Genomic DNA, 17,995 nt, shown 5'->3' with positions numbered 1-17,995 from the left:
CCTTGTGTAGGTCTACAGTCTTATCCCTGACATCCTTAGACAGCTCTTTGATTTTGTAGCCAATTCCAGCCTTGTGTCTACAATCTTGGACAGCTATTTGCCCTTTGCCATGGTGGAGAGTGTGTAATCTGATTGTTTATTTTTTTTCTGTGGAGAGGTGTCTTTTATACAGGTAACCAGTTGAGATTAGGAGCACTCCCTTTTAAAGTAAGGCTCCTAATCTCAGCTCATGGCCTAATTAACCTCTTAAGGACCCAGGACGTACTAGAACATCCTGGCACCCTGGGCTTTAAGGACCCAGAACGTACTAGTATGTCCTGGTGTTTCTCCGGTCTCTGCCGCGCAGGGACGTGCACACATAGGAGTGAAAGGGGGCTGGAGCCCCTGCCCTTTTCCTCACCTGCCCCTCTAGTGCCCTCACAAAAAGAGCTGCAGACTCAGGGTGACAGGTGAAGTAAAAAGGATCCATTGCTGGAGAGATTTGTATGGGGTTAAATGGAGGGTGCTGTACCCTCCCTGCAGCAAGGGGGCGCCACTCACCCTGTCATTATCTGCCATTTCTCTGCTTCTCTCCACACGGAAGAGACAGGAGCAAAGGAGGCAGAGAGAAGCCCCGCCCACAGCATGTCCGGCCACAGACTTCAGTCTATGCAGCCCTTACTGTAAGTAACTGTAAATATATGTGAGTGATTGTATGTCAGTGTGTGTGTATGTATACATATGTGTGTGTGTATCTTTATGTATGTGCCTGTGAAGAGAGTGATAGCTGGGGACTTTGTGTAAGTGAATGTGTATATATTGAGTGACTGTATGTCAGTGTGAGGTGTATATGTGTGTGTGTGTCTATCTCTATGTATGTGCCTATATATGTGAGCAAGTGTATGTATGTATGTATGTGTGTGTATGTATGTATGTGTGTATGTATGTATGTATGTGTGTGTGTGTATGTATGTATGTATGTCTGTATGTGTGTGTATGTGTGTATGTATGTGTGTATGTATGTGTATATATGTATGTATGTATGTGTGTGTATGTATGTGTGTGTGTATGTATGTATGTGTGTGTATGTATGTATGTATGTGTGTGTATATAATGTGAGCAAGTGAATGTATGTATGTGTGTATGTATGTGTATGTATGTATGTATGTGTGTGTATGTGTGTGTATATATGAGCAAGTGAATCTATGTATGTATGTGTGTATATAATGTGAGCAAGTTAATCTATGTATGTATGTGTGTATGTATGTGTGTGTATGTATGTATATATGTGTGTGTATGTATGTATGTATGTGTGTGTGTATATATATGAGCAAGTGAATCTATGTATGTATGTGTGTGTATATAATGTGAGCAAGTGAATCTATGTATGTATGTGTGTATGTATGTGTGTGTGTATGTACATAGGCGTGTGCAGCCTATTGCATTAGGGTGTGCACCCTAAAGCACAAACTCACGCCGCGCGCGTGCATATATGTATATATACGCACACATACACACAGTTAGTATAGTTCCCCCACATTAGGTGCAGTATAGTCCCCCCACATTAGGTGCAGTATAAGTCCCGCCACATTAGGTGCAGTAAAGTTCCCCCACATTAGGTGCAGTATAAGTCCCCGCACATTAGGTTGGCAGTACAGTTCCCCCACATTAGGTTGGCAGTACAGTTCCCCCACATTAGGTTGGCAGTACAGTTCCCCCACATTAGGTTGGCAGTACAGTTCCCCCACATTAGGTTGGCAGTACAGTTCCCCCACATTAGGTTGGCAGTACAGTTCCCCCACATTAGGTGCAGTTCAGTTCCCCCACATTAGGTGCCACCTAATGTGGGGGAACTGTACTGCACCTAATGTGGGGGAACTGTACTGCACCTAATGTGGGGGAACTGTACTACACCTAATGAAGGGGAACTGTACTGCACCTAATGCGGGGGAACTGTACTGCACCTAATGCGGGGGAACTGTACTGCACCTAATGTGGGGGAACTGTACTGCACCTAATGTGGGGGAACTGTACTGCACCAGTACAGTTCCCCTACATTAAGTGCAGTACAGTTCCCCCACATTAGGTGTAGTACAGTTCCCCACATTATGTGCAGTACAGTTCCCCTACATTAGGTGCAGTATAGTTCCCCCACATTAGGTGCAGTATAGTTTCCCCACATTAGGTGCAGTATAGTTTCCCCACATTAGGTGCAGTATAGTTTCCCCACATTAGGTGCAGTACAGTCCCCCCACATTAGGTGCAGTACAGTTCCCCCCACATTAGGTGCAGTATAGTTCCCCCACATTAGGTGCAGTATAGTTCCCCCACATTAGGTGCAGTATAGATTCCCCACATTAAGTGCAGTATAGTTCCCCCACATTAAGTGCAGTATAGTTCCCCCACATTAAGTGCAGTATAGTTCCCCCACATTAAGTGCAGTATAGTTCCCCCACATTAGGTGCAGTATAGCTCCCCACATTAGGTGCAGTATAGTTCCCCACATTAGGTGCTGTACAGTTCCCCCACATTAGGTGCAGTATAGTTCCCCCACATTAGGTGCAGTATAGTTCCCCACATTAGGTGCAGTATATCTTTCCACATTAGGTTCAGTACAGTTTCCCCACATTAGGTGCAGTATAGTTCCCCCACATTAGGTGCAGTATAGTTCCCCCACATTAGGTGCAGTATAGTTCCCCCACATTAGGTGCAGTATAGTTCCCCCACATTTGGTGCAGTATAGTTCCCCCACATTAGGTGCAGTATAGCTCCCCACATTAGGTGCAGTATAGTTCCCCCACATTAGGTGCAGTATACTTTCCCCCACATTAGGTGCAGTATAGTTTTCCCCACATTAGGTGCAGTATAGTTTCCCCCACATTAGTTGCAGCATAGTTTCCCCCACATTAGGTGCAGTATAGTTTCCCCCACATTAGGTGCAGTATAGTTTCCCCCACATTAGTTGCAGCATAGTTTCCCCCACATTAGGTGCAGTATACTTTCCCCCACATTAGGTGCAGTATACTTTCCCCCACATTAGGTGCAGTATAGTTTTCCCCACATTAGGTGCAGTATAGTTTCCCCCACATTAGGTGCAGTATAGTTTCCCCCACATTAGTTGCAGCATAGTTTCCCCCACATTAGGTGCAGTATAGTTTCCCCCACATTAGGTGCAGTATAGTTTCCCCCACATTAGTTGCAGCATAGTTTCCCCCACATTAGGTGCAGTATACTTTCCCCCACATTAGGTGCAGTATACTTTCCCCCACATTAGGTGCAGTATAGTTTTCCCCACATTAGGTGCAGTATAGTTCCCCCCACATTAGGTGCAGTATAGTTTCCCACATTAGGTGCAGTATAGTTTCCCCCACATTAGGTGCAGTATAGTTTCCCCCACATTAGGTGCAGTATAGTTTCCCACATTAGGTGCAGTATAGTTTCCCACATTAGGTGCAGTATAGTTTCCCCCACATTAGGTGCAGTATAGTTTCCTCCACATAGTTTCCCCCACACCAGCTCGTGTTGGTCACTTACCATTCCGGCCGGCGCGCGCATCCTCTTCCTTGAATCTCCGCTCCTCTGTTGCTATGGGCGCACGCACGGGACGTCAATGACGTCCCTGCGTGCGCTACTTCCCGGCGGCCCCTGTGTTTTGAAAGTTAACACGGGGGCCACTGTAGAAAGGTAACCGGGACATCCTTGTGTCCCGAAAAGATCTTTCGGGACACAGGGATGTCCCGAATGTGACGGGGGGGTCCTCTGCGGGCTGCTCATGGTGGCCTCGGATGCCTCCCTGGGCTTGATTAGGGTGTGCCTGGGCACACCCGGCACACCCTGTGCACACGCCTATGTGTATGTATGTGTGTGTATGTATGTGTGTGTATGTATCTATGTGTGTGTGTGTATATATATGAGCAAGTGAATCTATATGTGTATGTGTGTATATAATGTGAGCAAGTGAATCTATGTGTGTATGTGTGTGTGTGTGTGTGTGTGTGTGTGTGTATATATATATATATATATATATATATATATATATATATATATGAGCAAGTGAATCTATGGATGTGTGTATATATCTGTTAGTGATTGTATGCGTGCACCTGTATGTATGATGTGCTTACTGGCTATATCTTTTAGTATATATTCCATGTTATATGTGTCTGTGTATTTATGTTTCTTAATGTATATTTGTACCTGTATGTATGTGTCAGTGTCTCTTTGTATGTGTGTATATGACCTATGTACTGTATGTGCCTTTATGTTATGTGCTTGTATGTATTGTATGAAGCACATTATTAGGGAATTATTGGAGGAATGTAAGCACAGTATATAGGGAATTGGAATTTATGGAAGCACAGTATATATTTCATTATATTGGAACATTATATTTTTATGTATGCTGGCACTGTGTATAGATCCTTAGGGTGCGTTCACATGTGCCTATTTTTGCTGCAGATTTTGCTGCTGCAGATTTTGTTACCCATTGACAATGGGAAGAGAAATCTGCTAAAGCAAATCTGCAGCAGATGTGCAGCAGATCTGCAGCAGAAAATATGCACGTGTGAACGCACCCTTGGTGGTGGCACAGTATAGTTAAATAATAGTGGCACAGTATATAGTTCATTAATGGTGGCACAGTATATAGTTCATTATTGGTGGCACAGTATATAGTTCATTAATGGTGGCACAGTATGTAGTTCATTAATGGTGGCACAGTATAAAGCTCATTAATGGTGGCACAGTATATAGGGAATTAATAGATGAATGGTGGCATAGTATATAGTTCATTAATGGTGGCACAGTATATAGTTCATTAATGGTGGCGCAGTATAGTTAAAGAATAGTGGCACAGTATATGGTTCATTAATGGTGGCACAGTATATAGTTCATTAATGGTGGCACAGTATAGTTAAATAATAGTGGCACGGTATATAGTTCATTAATGGTGGCACAGTATATAGTTCATTAATGGTGGCACAGTATAGTTAAATAATAGTGGCACAGTATATAGTTCATTAATGGTGGCACAGTATATAGTTCATTAATGGTGGCACAGTATGTAGTTCATTGATGGTGGCACAGTATACAGGGAATTAATACATGAATGGTAGCACAGTATATAGGGAATTAAGGGGGGTATGGTATATAATTAAAGGGAAACTGACAGGCTGTTTACTCGCACTAAACCCAATACACTAGGTTACAGTGCATGTATACAAAAATTGGTCTTTCCATTTTCTAGGTATTGCCCCATATTGCTAGTATGCAAATTCAGTCTTGTGCGCAATGGAGGCGGAGCTTCCCTGCCTCCATCCTGTATGCTGTGCTATGCCTGGCCGTCTTTGTATATTTATCATTCTTTTTTTGCCAACTCTAGTATATTGTAGACTGTAAGTATATATTAGTGTGGTGTCATCGCTTCAGTGTAAGAACCAAAGCTGTGTGGAGATTCCTGCATAAGGTGGGTGATGGGTGATTTGGGAAGGGTGCTGGGAGATTGGGGATGGGTGCTGGGTGATGAGTGATTGGTGTTGCGTGATTGGTGATTGGTGCTGGGTGATTGGTAATGGGTGATGGGTGATTGGTGATGGGTGCTGGGTGATTGGGGCTGGGTGCTGGGTGATTGGTGATGGGTGCTAGGTGATTGGTGATGGGTGCTGGGTGATTGGTGATGGGTGCTGGGTGATTGGTGATGGGGGATGGGTGCTGGGTGATTGGTGATGGGTTCTGTCATATAGAGCTCAGGTGGGGGCATATAGGGGGAGATTTATTAAAACCTTTGCAGAGGAAAAGCCTTCTGCAAAACGATCTGATTGGTTGCTATGGACAACTGCACCGCTCTTTCTCTGCACAGGTTTTGATAAATCTCCTCTATAATACAGTATATTATAGGGCAGCTGTCACATGTTTTCTGTAAATAAGACTGACAGCACAGAAAAGGGGAAAATACACATGGCAGACCTCAGATAAACTGTTCTTGACTTTATTTTACAAAAACACCAACTTTTATAGAGGATAGGAATGTTGAGGAGGCCCGGCGGGAGTCCACTGCATCCCTGGGCCGCAGCACATCTGCCCATTAAATCTGGCAGACGTTTTTTAAATTATGAAAAGTGCCCTATTTTTTACTTGAGCCCCTGCCCTTCAAAATGTCTGTGCACGTCCCTGCTGCCGCGCCCCGGGCAGAGATCGGAAGCGGATGGCTGCTGAAATGCTTCAGCAGGCATCCAGGGCAAACGCCGAGGGGGCCATCGCAAGGGAAATCGCCCCTGCGATCTGTGGCGATACCGGGCTGATCGGGTCTCTGGGAACCGACTGCCCGGTAATTTTGCATGATCCTGGCAGGACCATGCTAAAGTATAGGAGCGAGGTGGCAAGCCGGCCACCACCTCCTATACCCTGCGATCAATCGGTTAGTTAACCGACCAATCGCAGGGGGGGGCGGTTACTTCCTCCCGCCCTGCCCGGCCCCTGGATGTCCGGAGAGGACGGGAGGAAGACCGGAGGACGCGGCGGGGGACGGGGGAGTGCTGGGGACCGGCTCCGGTACTTACCTCTTCCCTGAAGACCCGGCGATGAAGATGGCGGCGGCGGCGACAGGTGAGTGGATCTTCAACCGCAGTCGGGCCCTTTACAGCAACGCACGTCGCCGTAAAGCGACATGCATTGCTGTAATGGGACCCTGTAAACTACAACTCCCAGCATGCTCAGACAGCCCTTGGCGTCTGGGCATGCTGGGAATTGCAGTTTTGCAACATCTGGAGGTCCACAGTTTGGAGACCACGGTGCCCTTCCAGATGTTGCAAAACTACACATACTCAGCATGCCCTTACTGTCCAGGCATGCTGGGAGTTGTAGTTCTGTAACATCTGGCCCTTCAGATGTTGCAGAACTACAACTCCCAGCATGCCTGGACAGTAAGGGCATACTGGGAGTTGTAGTTTTGCAACATCTGGAAGGGCACAGATTGAGAACCACTGTATTAGTGGTCTGCAAACTGTAGTCCTCCAGATGTTGCAAAACTACAACTCCAAGCATGCTGGGAGTTGTAGTTAGGCAACATCTGGCTCTAAAGATGATGCCGAACTACTACTTCCATCATGTTTGAGAATGCTGAGAGTTGTGGTTTTGCAACAACTGGTGGCACACTGTTTGGGAAACATTGTCTGTTTCCTAACTCAGTGTTTCCCAACCCGTGTTCATCCAGCTGTTGCAAAACTATAACTACCAGCATGCACTGATAGACTGTGCATGCTGGGAGTTGTAGTTTTGCAACAGCTGGAGGTCCCCCCCTGTGAATGTACAGGGTACTTTCACATGGGCAGGGGGCTTACAGTGAGTATCAGGCTCCAAGTTTGCGATGCAGCAAATTTTGCGCGGCAACTCAAACTCGCTGTAACCCCCCGCCCATGTGACTGTACCCTAAAAACACTACACTACACTACCACAAAATAAAATAAAAAGTAAAAAACACTACATATACACATACCCCTACACAGCCCCCCTCCCCAATAAAAATGAAAAACGTCTGGTACGCCACTGTTTCCAAAATGGAGCCTCCAGCTGTTGCAAAACAACAACTCCCAGTATTGCCGGACAGCCGTTGACTGTCCAAGCATGCTGGGAGTTTTGCAACAGCTGGAGGCACCCTGTTTGGGAATCACTGGCGTAGAATACCCCTATGTCCACCCCTATGCAAATCCCTAATTCAGGCCTCAAATGCGCATGGCGCTCTCACTTTGGAGCCCTGTCGTATTTCAAGGCAACAGTATAGGGTCACATATGGAGTATCGCCGTACTCGGGAGAAATTGCCTAACAAATTTTGGGGGGCTTTTTCCCCTTTCACCCCTTATGAAAATGTGAAGTTGGGGTCTACACCAGCATGTTAGTGTAAAAAAATAAATTTTTTACACTAACATGCTGGTGTTGCCCTATACTTTTCATTTTGATGAGAGGTAAAAGGGAAAAAAGCCCCCAAAATTAGTAATGCAATTTCTCCCGACTACGGAGATACCCCATATGTGGGCGCAAAGTGCTCTGGGGGCGCACAACAAGGCCCAGAAGGGAGAGTGCGCCATGTACATTTGAGGTGATTTGTACAGGGGTGGCTGATTGTTACAGCGGTTTTGACAAACGCAAAAAAAACTAAACCCCACATGTGACCCCATTTCGGAAACTACACCCCTCACGGAATGTAATGAGGGGTGCAGTGAGAATTTACGCCCCACTAGTGTCTGACAGATCTTTGGAACAGTGGGATGTGCAAATTAAAAATGTTGTACAGACCACTGTTCCAAAGATCTGACAGACACCAGTGGGGGTAAATGCTCACTGTACCCCTTGTTACGTTCCTCAAGGGGTCTAGTTTCCAAAATGGTATGCCATGTGGGGGTTATTTGCTGTTCTGGCACCATAGGGGCTTCCTAAATGCAAAGTGCCCCCCGAGCAAAATTTGCTCTCAAAAAGCCAAATATGACTCCTTCTCTTCTGAGCATTGTAGTTCGCTCGTAGTGCACTTCAGGTCAACTTATGGGGTACCTCCATACTCAGAAGAGATGGGGTTTCAAATTTTGGGGGGTATTTTTTGCTATTAACCCTTGAAAAAATGTGAAATTTGGGGGGAAACACCCTTTTTAATGAAATTTATTTTATTTTTTTTACGTATGCAAAAGTCGTGAAACCCGTGTGGGTATTAAGGCTCACTTTATTCCTTGCTACGTTCCTCAAGGGGTCTAGTTTCCAAAATGGTATGCCATGTGGGTATTTTTTGCTGTCCTGGCACCATAGGGGCTTCCTATATGGGACATGCCCCCGAGCAAAATTTGCTCTCAAAAAGCCAAATATGACTCCTTCTCTTCTGAGCATTGTAGTTCGCTCGTAGTGCACTTCAGGTCAACTTATGGGGTACCTCCATACTCAGAAGAGATGGGGTTACAAATTTTGGGGGTATTTTCTGCTATTAACCCTTGCAAAAATGTGAAATTTGGGGGGAATCACACATTTTAGTGAAATTTTATTTTATTTTTTTACATATGCAAAAGTCGTGAAACACATGTGGGGTATTAAGGCTCACTTTATTCTTTGTTACATTCCTCAAGTGGTCTTGTTTCAAAAATGGTATGCCATGTGTTTTTTTTTTGCTGTTCTGGCACCATAGGGGCTTCCTAAATGCAACATGCCCCCCAAAAACCATTTCAGAAAAACGTACTCTCCAAAATCCCCTTGTCACTCCTTTGGTTCTGAGCCCTTTACTGCGCCCGCCGAACACTTTACGTAGACATATGAGATATGTGCTTACTCGAGAGAAATTGGGCTACAAATATAAGTATACATTTTCTCCTTTTACCCCTCATAAAAATTCAAAAATTGGGTCTACAAGAACATGCGAGTGTAACAAATGAAAATTGTGAATTTTCTCCTTCACTTTCCTGCTATTCCTGTGAAACACCTAAAGGGTTAAAAGGCTGACCGAATATAATTTTGTATACATTGGGGGGTGCAGTTTTTATAATGGGGTCATTTGTGGGGTATTTCTAAGATGAAGACCCTTCAAATCCACTTCAAACCTGAACTGGTCACTGAAAAATAGTGAGTTTGGAAATTTTGTGAAAAATTGGAAAATTGCTGCTAAACTTTGAAGCCCTCTGGTGTCTTCCAAAAGTAAAAACTCATCAATTTTATGATGCAAACATAAAGTAGACATATTTTATATGTGAAAAAAATTACAATATTTTGAATATCCATTTTCCTTACAAACAGAGAGCTTCAAAGTTAGAAAAATGCAAAATTTTCACATTTTTCATAAAATTTTCACATTTTTCACCAAGAAAGGATGCAAGTTACAAATTTCTTTTACCACTATGTTAAAGTAGAATATGTCACGAAAAAACAATCTCGGAATCAGATTGATAACTAAAAGCATTCCAGAGTTATTAATGTTTAAAGTGACACTGGTCAGATGTTCAAAAAATGGCCGGGTCCTAAGGTGTAAAATGGCTGGGTCCTTAAGAGGTTAATACTAATTTTTGCTATAGGAGCTGAATAAACCATTGTTATAGCTTTTAAGAATAAAGTGCCCAAACTAAATCTTTCCACCACCCCAAAGAGGAAGCCCCACTCCACCCTGTCGAACGCTTTGTTGGTGTCCAACGACAGGATGGAGCGGGGATCCCCTCCATGTGTTTGAATGTTAAGGAATGTCCTGTGTATATTAGAAAACATATTCCTACCTACCATAAAACCCCTTTGTTCTTGCCCTATCACCTCACCCAAAACCTTTTTTAATCTTCCTGCCCATAGCTTTGCCCCCCTTCTTGGGGAACAATATTATCACTGCTTCAGACATTGAAGGGGACATAGCCCCTCTTTCCAAGGATTCATTAATAATCTCCAACAAGCAGGGCAACCGAGACCCATGAAATCTTTTATAAAAATCAAATGAGAACCCATCAGACCCTGGGGCGGAATTCCCCGCACATGTTCTAAATGCTTCTTGGACTTCCCCCAAGCTAATCCCCTCATTAATTTTCTTCTTCCCCTCCTCATTTAAACTTGGCAGAGCTAAATTTTGTAAGAATGTTTTAATTTCCGATTCTGATTTAACCCTTCAGATTCATATAATGTTTGATAATACTCCATCGCTATCTTCCTTATCTCCTCTTGATCTGTTACTATTATTCCCTGCTTATTTTCTAAATTAGTAATTTCCGTATTTTCCCTTTGATTTTTAATTATACCAGAGAGCCACTTATTGGATTTCCCCCCTTCCGCATAGCGTTTTTGTCCCCAGAAAAAAATCCTATGTTGTGCCTTCTCAAGCATTAAATCTTTATGTTCTTTTTGAGCTTGTTCCAGTTTTTCCCAGTTCTCATCTCTGGCATCAATTGCATAAACTTCCTCCAATTTTTTAATCTGATCTACCAAGTTATCTTCTTTCCTCCTTACTTTCCTCCTAAACTGGGTTATATTTCGGGTCAAAATCCCCCTCAAATATGCTTTCATAACATCCCAAACCATAAATATATCGGCAGAACCTTTATTTGTAGCCCAAAACCATTTCATCTCCTCCTCTATACCCTTTGTCACGTCTTCCACCTCAAACCAATGCGGATTAATATTTCTATTCATGTTCTGGGGGGGGACCTGATCTTCACAACCGAAACTGCAGACCACCATGGAGTGATCAGACAGGCCCTTGGGCTCATAGACAATTTTTCTAATACCCCTTGCTCCACTATCATTGGCCAGAATCATATTGATACGTTATGCAGTTTTATGGCTCAGATTGAAACAGGAAAAATTTTCTCGCAAAGGATTCAGGTTTCTCCATACATCTCTCCATCCTGCTTCTTTACAAAAGTCTGCCAGGATATTCCTCCCCTCCCTCATTACTCCTCCTCTCAGTCCCTTTTGTTATCCATTACTGAGTTAAAATCTCCCATAATATATAAGTCTTTGTAATTTTTATCACTTAAAAAGTTCACCAGATCAACCAGTACCTCTGTTTTGAAAGGGGGAGGAATATAAACAAATGCAAGAATAACTTGTACCATATTCCACTCTCCGTGGAGAAAACAAATCTCCCTCTATCATCACAGCAAGCATTTTTAACCTGCATATTCATTTCACCGAGACCCCCTATGAGGAGTTTGTTCCAAATGAGTGGAATTCCTGAACAGCCCATTTCTTTTTCATTAGATGGACAGATTCTTTTGTTAAATGTGTTTCTAGCAAACATACCACTGCAGGTAGATAATTTTTAACCCTATCCATGATAGCCACTCTTTTCTTCCTCTCCTTAATACCTCTAATATTCCATACTAACATTTTACCTCCTTGGCCACCCTGGGTCCCCATACTCTTTTACTCCACCATCTCTACTTCTAACCGATTTCCAGGCTGTCTTCCCACCCCCCTCCCAATCTCCCTCCCCCCCTATCCCCCACATCAATCCGCTTCTATCCACGGATCCCTTCACTATTCACTTGGCTCCTCCACTCCTCCCTCGCCCCTCCAGCCCCCCCCCCCCCCCCTTTTTTTATTTTTTTATAATATAAATAATAATCATTACCAAATTTTTACAACCCCTGACTTTCCATCCATCTTCCCACCTCTACTGCGGACAGGAAAATTTGTGTTTTTCCATTGAACCACCCTCAAACGGGCTCGGAATAACAGCGAAAAAGCAATATTCAAATTATGGAGTCTCTTCTTAATGTCTCTATACTCCATTCTCTTCCTTTGAGTCTCTTTTGAGAAGTCCGGATAAAAGTTAATTCCTTGTTACGTTCCTCAAGGGGTCTAGTTTCCAAAATGGTATGCCATGTGTTTGTTTTTTTGCTGTCCTGGCAGTATAGGGGCTTCCTAAATGCAACATGCCCCCCTAAAACCATTTCAGAAAAACGTACTCTCACAAATCCCCTTGTCGCTCCTTCGCTTCTGAGCCCTCTACTGCATCCGCCGAACACTTTACATAGACATATGAGGTATGTGCTTACGCGAGAGAAATTGGGCTACAAATACAAGTATACATTTTCTCCTTTTACCCCTTGTAAAAATTTAAAAATTGGGTCTACAAGAAAATGCGAGTGTAAAAAATGAAGATTGTGAATTTTCTCCTTCCCTTTGCTGCTATTCCTGTGAAACGCCTAAAGGGTTAAAATGCTGACTGAATGTAATTTTGAATACTTTGGGGGGTGCAGTTTTTATAATGGGGTCCTTTGTGGGGTATTTCTAATATGAAGACCCTTCAAATCCACTTCAAACCTGAACTGGTCCCTAAAAATTGTGAGTTTGAAAATTTTGTGAAAAATTGGAAAATTGCTGCTGAACTTTGAAGCCCTCTGATGTCTTCCAAAAGTAAAAACACGTAAATTTTATGATGCAAACATAAAGTAGACATATTGTATATGTGAAAAAAAATTAAAATATTTTGAATATCCATTTTCCTTACAAACAGAGAGCTTCAAAGTTAGAAAAATGCAAAATTTTCAAATTTTTCATAAAATTTTCACATTTTTCACCAAGAAATGATGCAAGTTACAAATTTATTTTACCACTATGTTAAAGTAGAATATGTCACGAAAAAACTATCTCGGAATCAGATTGATAACTAAAATATATAACTAGACATATTGTATATGTGAATAAAATAAAATAAAAATATTTGGAATATCCATTTTCCTTACAAGCAGAGAGCTTCAAAGTTAGAAAAATGCTAAATTTTCAAATTTTTCATCAAATTTTGGGATTTTTCACCAAGAAAGAATGCAAGTTACCACAAAAATTTTACCACTATGTTAAAGTAGAATATGTCACAAAAAAACAGTCTCAGAATCAGAATGATAACTAAAAGCATTCCAGAGTTATTAATGTTTAAAGTGACAGTGGTCAGATGTTCAAAAAATGGCCGGGTCCTAAGGTGTAAAATGGCTGGGTCCTTAAGGGGTTAAAAGACACCTGGGAACCAGGAAATCTTGCTGATTAATAGGAGATTACATCAGTAGCAAAGAAATAGCTGTGCACCATGTAGGAGACTCTCAGGGGTTCAACAACAGCACCAAAAACACCCTTTCACCATTCTGGAGGGTTAATCTCACAAAGCCATGCAGTATTATGAAAATCTTTTGAAACAATAGGTACACTTTAAGGATTTCAATTTTCCATGAAACAAATCAACACAATATCATGACATACCTTCAGGACACTAAAAAGGATTTATTTATATAAAATCATTGGGTGTCCCCTCATACACAGTCATGGTACAGTGGTTTTTATTCAGTGTCAGTATGGTAGTTTTATCCAGTCTCTATGTGGTGGTAATGGTAGTGGACATGGTGTGGCACAGCTATTTTTTCCTTGTTTAGTGGTGTTATTGGTGACATTGGTCTCTGTACAGTAAATACAGCATAGAAAAATGAATGTAGGGCACTCACTATAGGCATTAAAAACTTTCTTATTTCTCCTTTATTCCATTGAAAGTGTGGTGCATACAGACAGGAACAGACGGACAGGGTGCGGGGATGACTCTCAGGCACCATTGCCTGAGAGTCATCCCTGCACCCTGTCCATCTGTTCATGTCTGTATGTACCACACTTCCAATGGAATTAAGAATAAACATGCAAGTTTTTAATGCCTATGGTGAGTGCCCTACATTCGTTTTTCTATGCTGTATTTATTGGATTGAGTATGGGTAAGTTACCAGCTATACTCCTAGAGGCAGTGTTAATCACTTACAGTCCTGGGTTATTTTCTATGTGCAATTGTGGTTTCTTTACAGTAGTTTATATTTCATAACAGCATGATAGTATTATTTAAACACTGCAAAAATAGTGTTTTCCTGGTGTGCAGGTATTATTTTACTTTTTAACCTTTTTACTTTTTATTAAACATATGCATATATACTGATGATCTCCTGCTGTGAGCGACAGGCTGTGAATCTCTTCTGGCATTCCGCCAAAGCTGCCGAGACCAAGATCAAGCTGGTCTTGGCAGTGTTAACGCCATAGGTGCCATGGTCAGTACTGACCACAGCATCTATAGGATTGACAAGGGGAGGGGGCTCTGCCATTCCCTCATCAATGACTGTGGGGTTCCAATGGTTGTCATTGCAGCAGGAGGCCAGCTGATGTCCTTCTGTCTGCAGAGTACAGAAGCCTGTGAGGTACAGCCATGGCTGGATCTCACAGGCTGAATGTCAGTGTATGCTGACAGTTATGCTATGCTGCAGTGCAGATGTACTGCAGTATAGTAAAACAGGAAAATGAAACAGACATTTTTCAATTAATAAAGTTTAAAAAAAATAAAATGCTCCTTTTCCTAACAAAGCTCAGTATTATAAAAATGTGTGTGTGTATATATATATATATAGAGCAACAGATATATATATATATATATATATATATATATATATATATATATATGACAAAATTTGTACTGTACAGTGAATGCCCCCTCCAAAAAATAATTGAAAAGTGCAGGTAACATTTTTCACAATATTTAGGAGTTTTTCACAAAAAAACACTGCATGTATAAACAAAAATGTACACTAATAAAAAGTACAATACGTCACGAAAAAAAACCATCTCAGAAGTTATTACCACTCAAAGAGACATATGTCAGATTTGAAAATGAGGCTTGGTGATTAAGATAGAAACAGGCGGGGGTTGTGACGAGTTGTCATGAGTAGGTGTGGCCATGATGTCAGTACCCCGCAGACGGAATCCAGAATTCGGAACAAAATGTTCTGAATGCTGCGGCAATGGAGTACCCTTTTAACACATTTACCCCAGAAGTGATGCACACACACTTTACTGCCCACATGATGTTAAAGAAATCACTATTGATCAGTCTGGGCCACCTTCTTCCATCGCTCTATGATATGGTTGCAATGCTCATGTGCATATTGTAGGTATAAAACAGGGGTCATGTTGGGTAACTAATCTGTGGCTACAGAGCTCCATACACAGCAAGCTGTATTGTACTGAGTTTGTACTACAGTAGCTGTTCTTTAGGGTTAGACCAGAGGGGCTAGCATTTTATTCCCACATGCATCAAAGTACCTTGTGCAGCCATGTGGCCAGATTATTGTTTGTCCTTCTTTGGATCATATTTACATACCTGCTTTTTCTAGAGTCACTTTGTTTCAGTTGTCTAGCCATCACTATTTAGCACTTGTCACATTCTTGTAATTGTTTCCCCTTCCAACACATCAATGTCAAAAACTGACTGTTCCCTTTCTATGTTATATATCCCACCCCTTAGCAGTGGTTTTCATGTTACACTTGATCGGCATACTGCATAATATTATTTCAGGTGTTTTATTCAGGTAGGTCTAAGAACACTAGCAATAAAGGATTACATAGTCACCGATACTTCCCTTTAAAATACTTAAAGGGGCAGGAAATAGCTAAGAAGTATTGAAGTGATGTATTTATATGTAAGCAGCCTTCATGTTATAGATTGTAAGCTGGGATAAAGCATGAATTATACATGAGTGAGCTCACAAAACACTGCTTTTATTATGGTAATTTCACATGTATCAAGATTTGAATCTTTTTAACTTCCTAGTCGGAGTTTTAATATTTTACTTTCTAGAAGACTATTATATCTACACTGCTGACTTCTGATGGATGTCGGGATGAGTTTAGCTATGCATAAAGATATAGTGCACAGCGGGAGGCTCTATGAATGTGGCTTTACTATTGTGTTGTATAGCTGCGCACTTGACTGTACTGCGGAGAAAATCATTTATCCTGCAAGATCCTCTTCAGACCATTGTTTAGATGTTAAAGTAACTGCATATACTCATTAGGAAAAAGATGCTCATATGTTCCATTTTGATAAGCTGAAAAGATGATAATTCTCTATCTGAACATTTGCTCTTATTATCTACTAAAGAGATTGTAAATTATCATTATTATCATCATTACCTTATTACCTTATGGGCATATTTCAAATTGTTACTGGATTCAGGCCAATCTATTTATCTGCCTGTCTATCTATCTATCTATCTATCTATCTATCTATCTGTCTGTCCATCTATCTGGCTGTATGTGCTATAAGGCATCTATGGGTCTGTGCATAGGGCAGCAGAATAAGGTAAAGGTAACATTTTTCTTATTAATTCATAAATATTTCTATGAAAAGTTAAATATCTCTTTAATGTAGTTTATAGAGCATCCACACCTCCATCTCCACTTTTTTCAGTCGATTGCCGATCTCCAAATAGAGTTTAAAAGAGATTTGCACACGCAATCCTCTGATTCATCTGTATATACCGGCTTTAATTTATTATATATTATTATAAATTTATATTTGCTAAATTTGAACAAAAGTTAAACAAAAATATCCCAAAATGCAACACTCTAGTGAATGGCATTGTATGGCATCCCCTTCAGGAAGTTAATACGGCGGTTAACAGTGCAGTTGACTTCCATAAAGAAAAAACATTACTGTAATGAAAACTTTTGTTCTCGGAAGCTTTTTCAAGAGCTTTTTTTTCTCATCCAAACTGCGAAAGGGTTGACAGCAATGCTTTTTTCCATGCAGTTTTTGCTATGGTTATGAGGCAATAGCACATCTACCTGCTGAGCATGCAGTAGTTCTGTACATTGTGTCCTGATATGACAATATAGGATATGTATCATAGCGTTTTTCCAAACTACCGCAGGTAAATCTGACAACAGGAAAACCTTTAAAAATGGTCACTACTGAAATCTTATAAGGTTTGCAATACACTGACCTTTCACATTCTGCTTTGTTTCCCAACCTTCAGCACCAAATCATTCCGCTATTACACGTTACGATTAGAAGGCGATGACATGGCGTCAATATTGATGTAACATCTTGTGACATGGTATTAAGAAATTGCTACTTCTGCAGTTACTTAAGCTGCACTTTAATTTGGGATTCACCGCAAAGCTCCACAAAAACGAAATGTTGACACAGCCTGTTCTGCTCTCATTTTCTGCATAATTATATCAATATCTTAAAATAGAGACGATCTCAAAGAATTTTTGAGTTAACTAGTCTAATGATGCTCAGTTTGCAACAAACTATTGTGGTGCAATAAACAAAAATTGTATGCTGGGAAAATACTAATAAAATCAGACAACCATCCAGCCAGCAGCTGATTAAATTATAGTTGGTTTTGTATTGATCTTGTTTGTTCTTGGTCTGCTGACCTCAATAGGAGCACATTGTTTGGCCAGTTTTAGCTATGCTTATTTTTTTGCTGACTGCTTATAATGGAAGTCTTTGTAATTCTATAAACCTTCACCACAAACATGCAATTTCCTTCCCCATTTTCACCTATGACTGACAATAAGCAGCATAAATATTGCATTCTCCTTTTCCTGCGCTGCATAAGGAAATTGATTTCAAATAAAATTCCAAGCTAATCTAATGAGGCTCCTTCAAGATGATGACTGACGATGATGTAACATTTTACATATCCGTTTTACCTTGCAAAAACAATTATGAAATGGTGGTAGGGATGTAGCTGTATTAAA

The sequence above is a fragment of the Hyla sarda genome, chromosome 4 (genome assembly GCF_029499605.1).
Source record: "Hyla sarda isolate aHylSar1 chromosome 4, aHylSar1.hap1, whole genome shotgun sequence".
Classification (NCBI taxonomy): Eukaryota; Metazoa; Chordata; class Amphibia; order Anura; family Hylidae; genus Hyla; species Hyla sarda.
Note: the sequence above shows the minus strand (reverse complement) of the source record.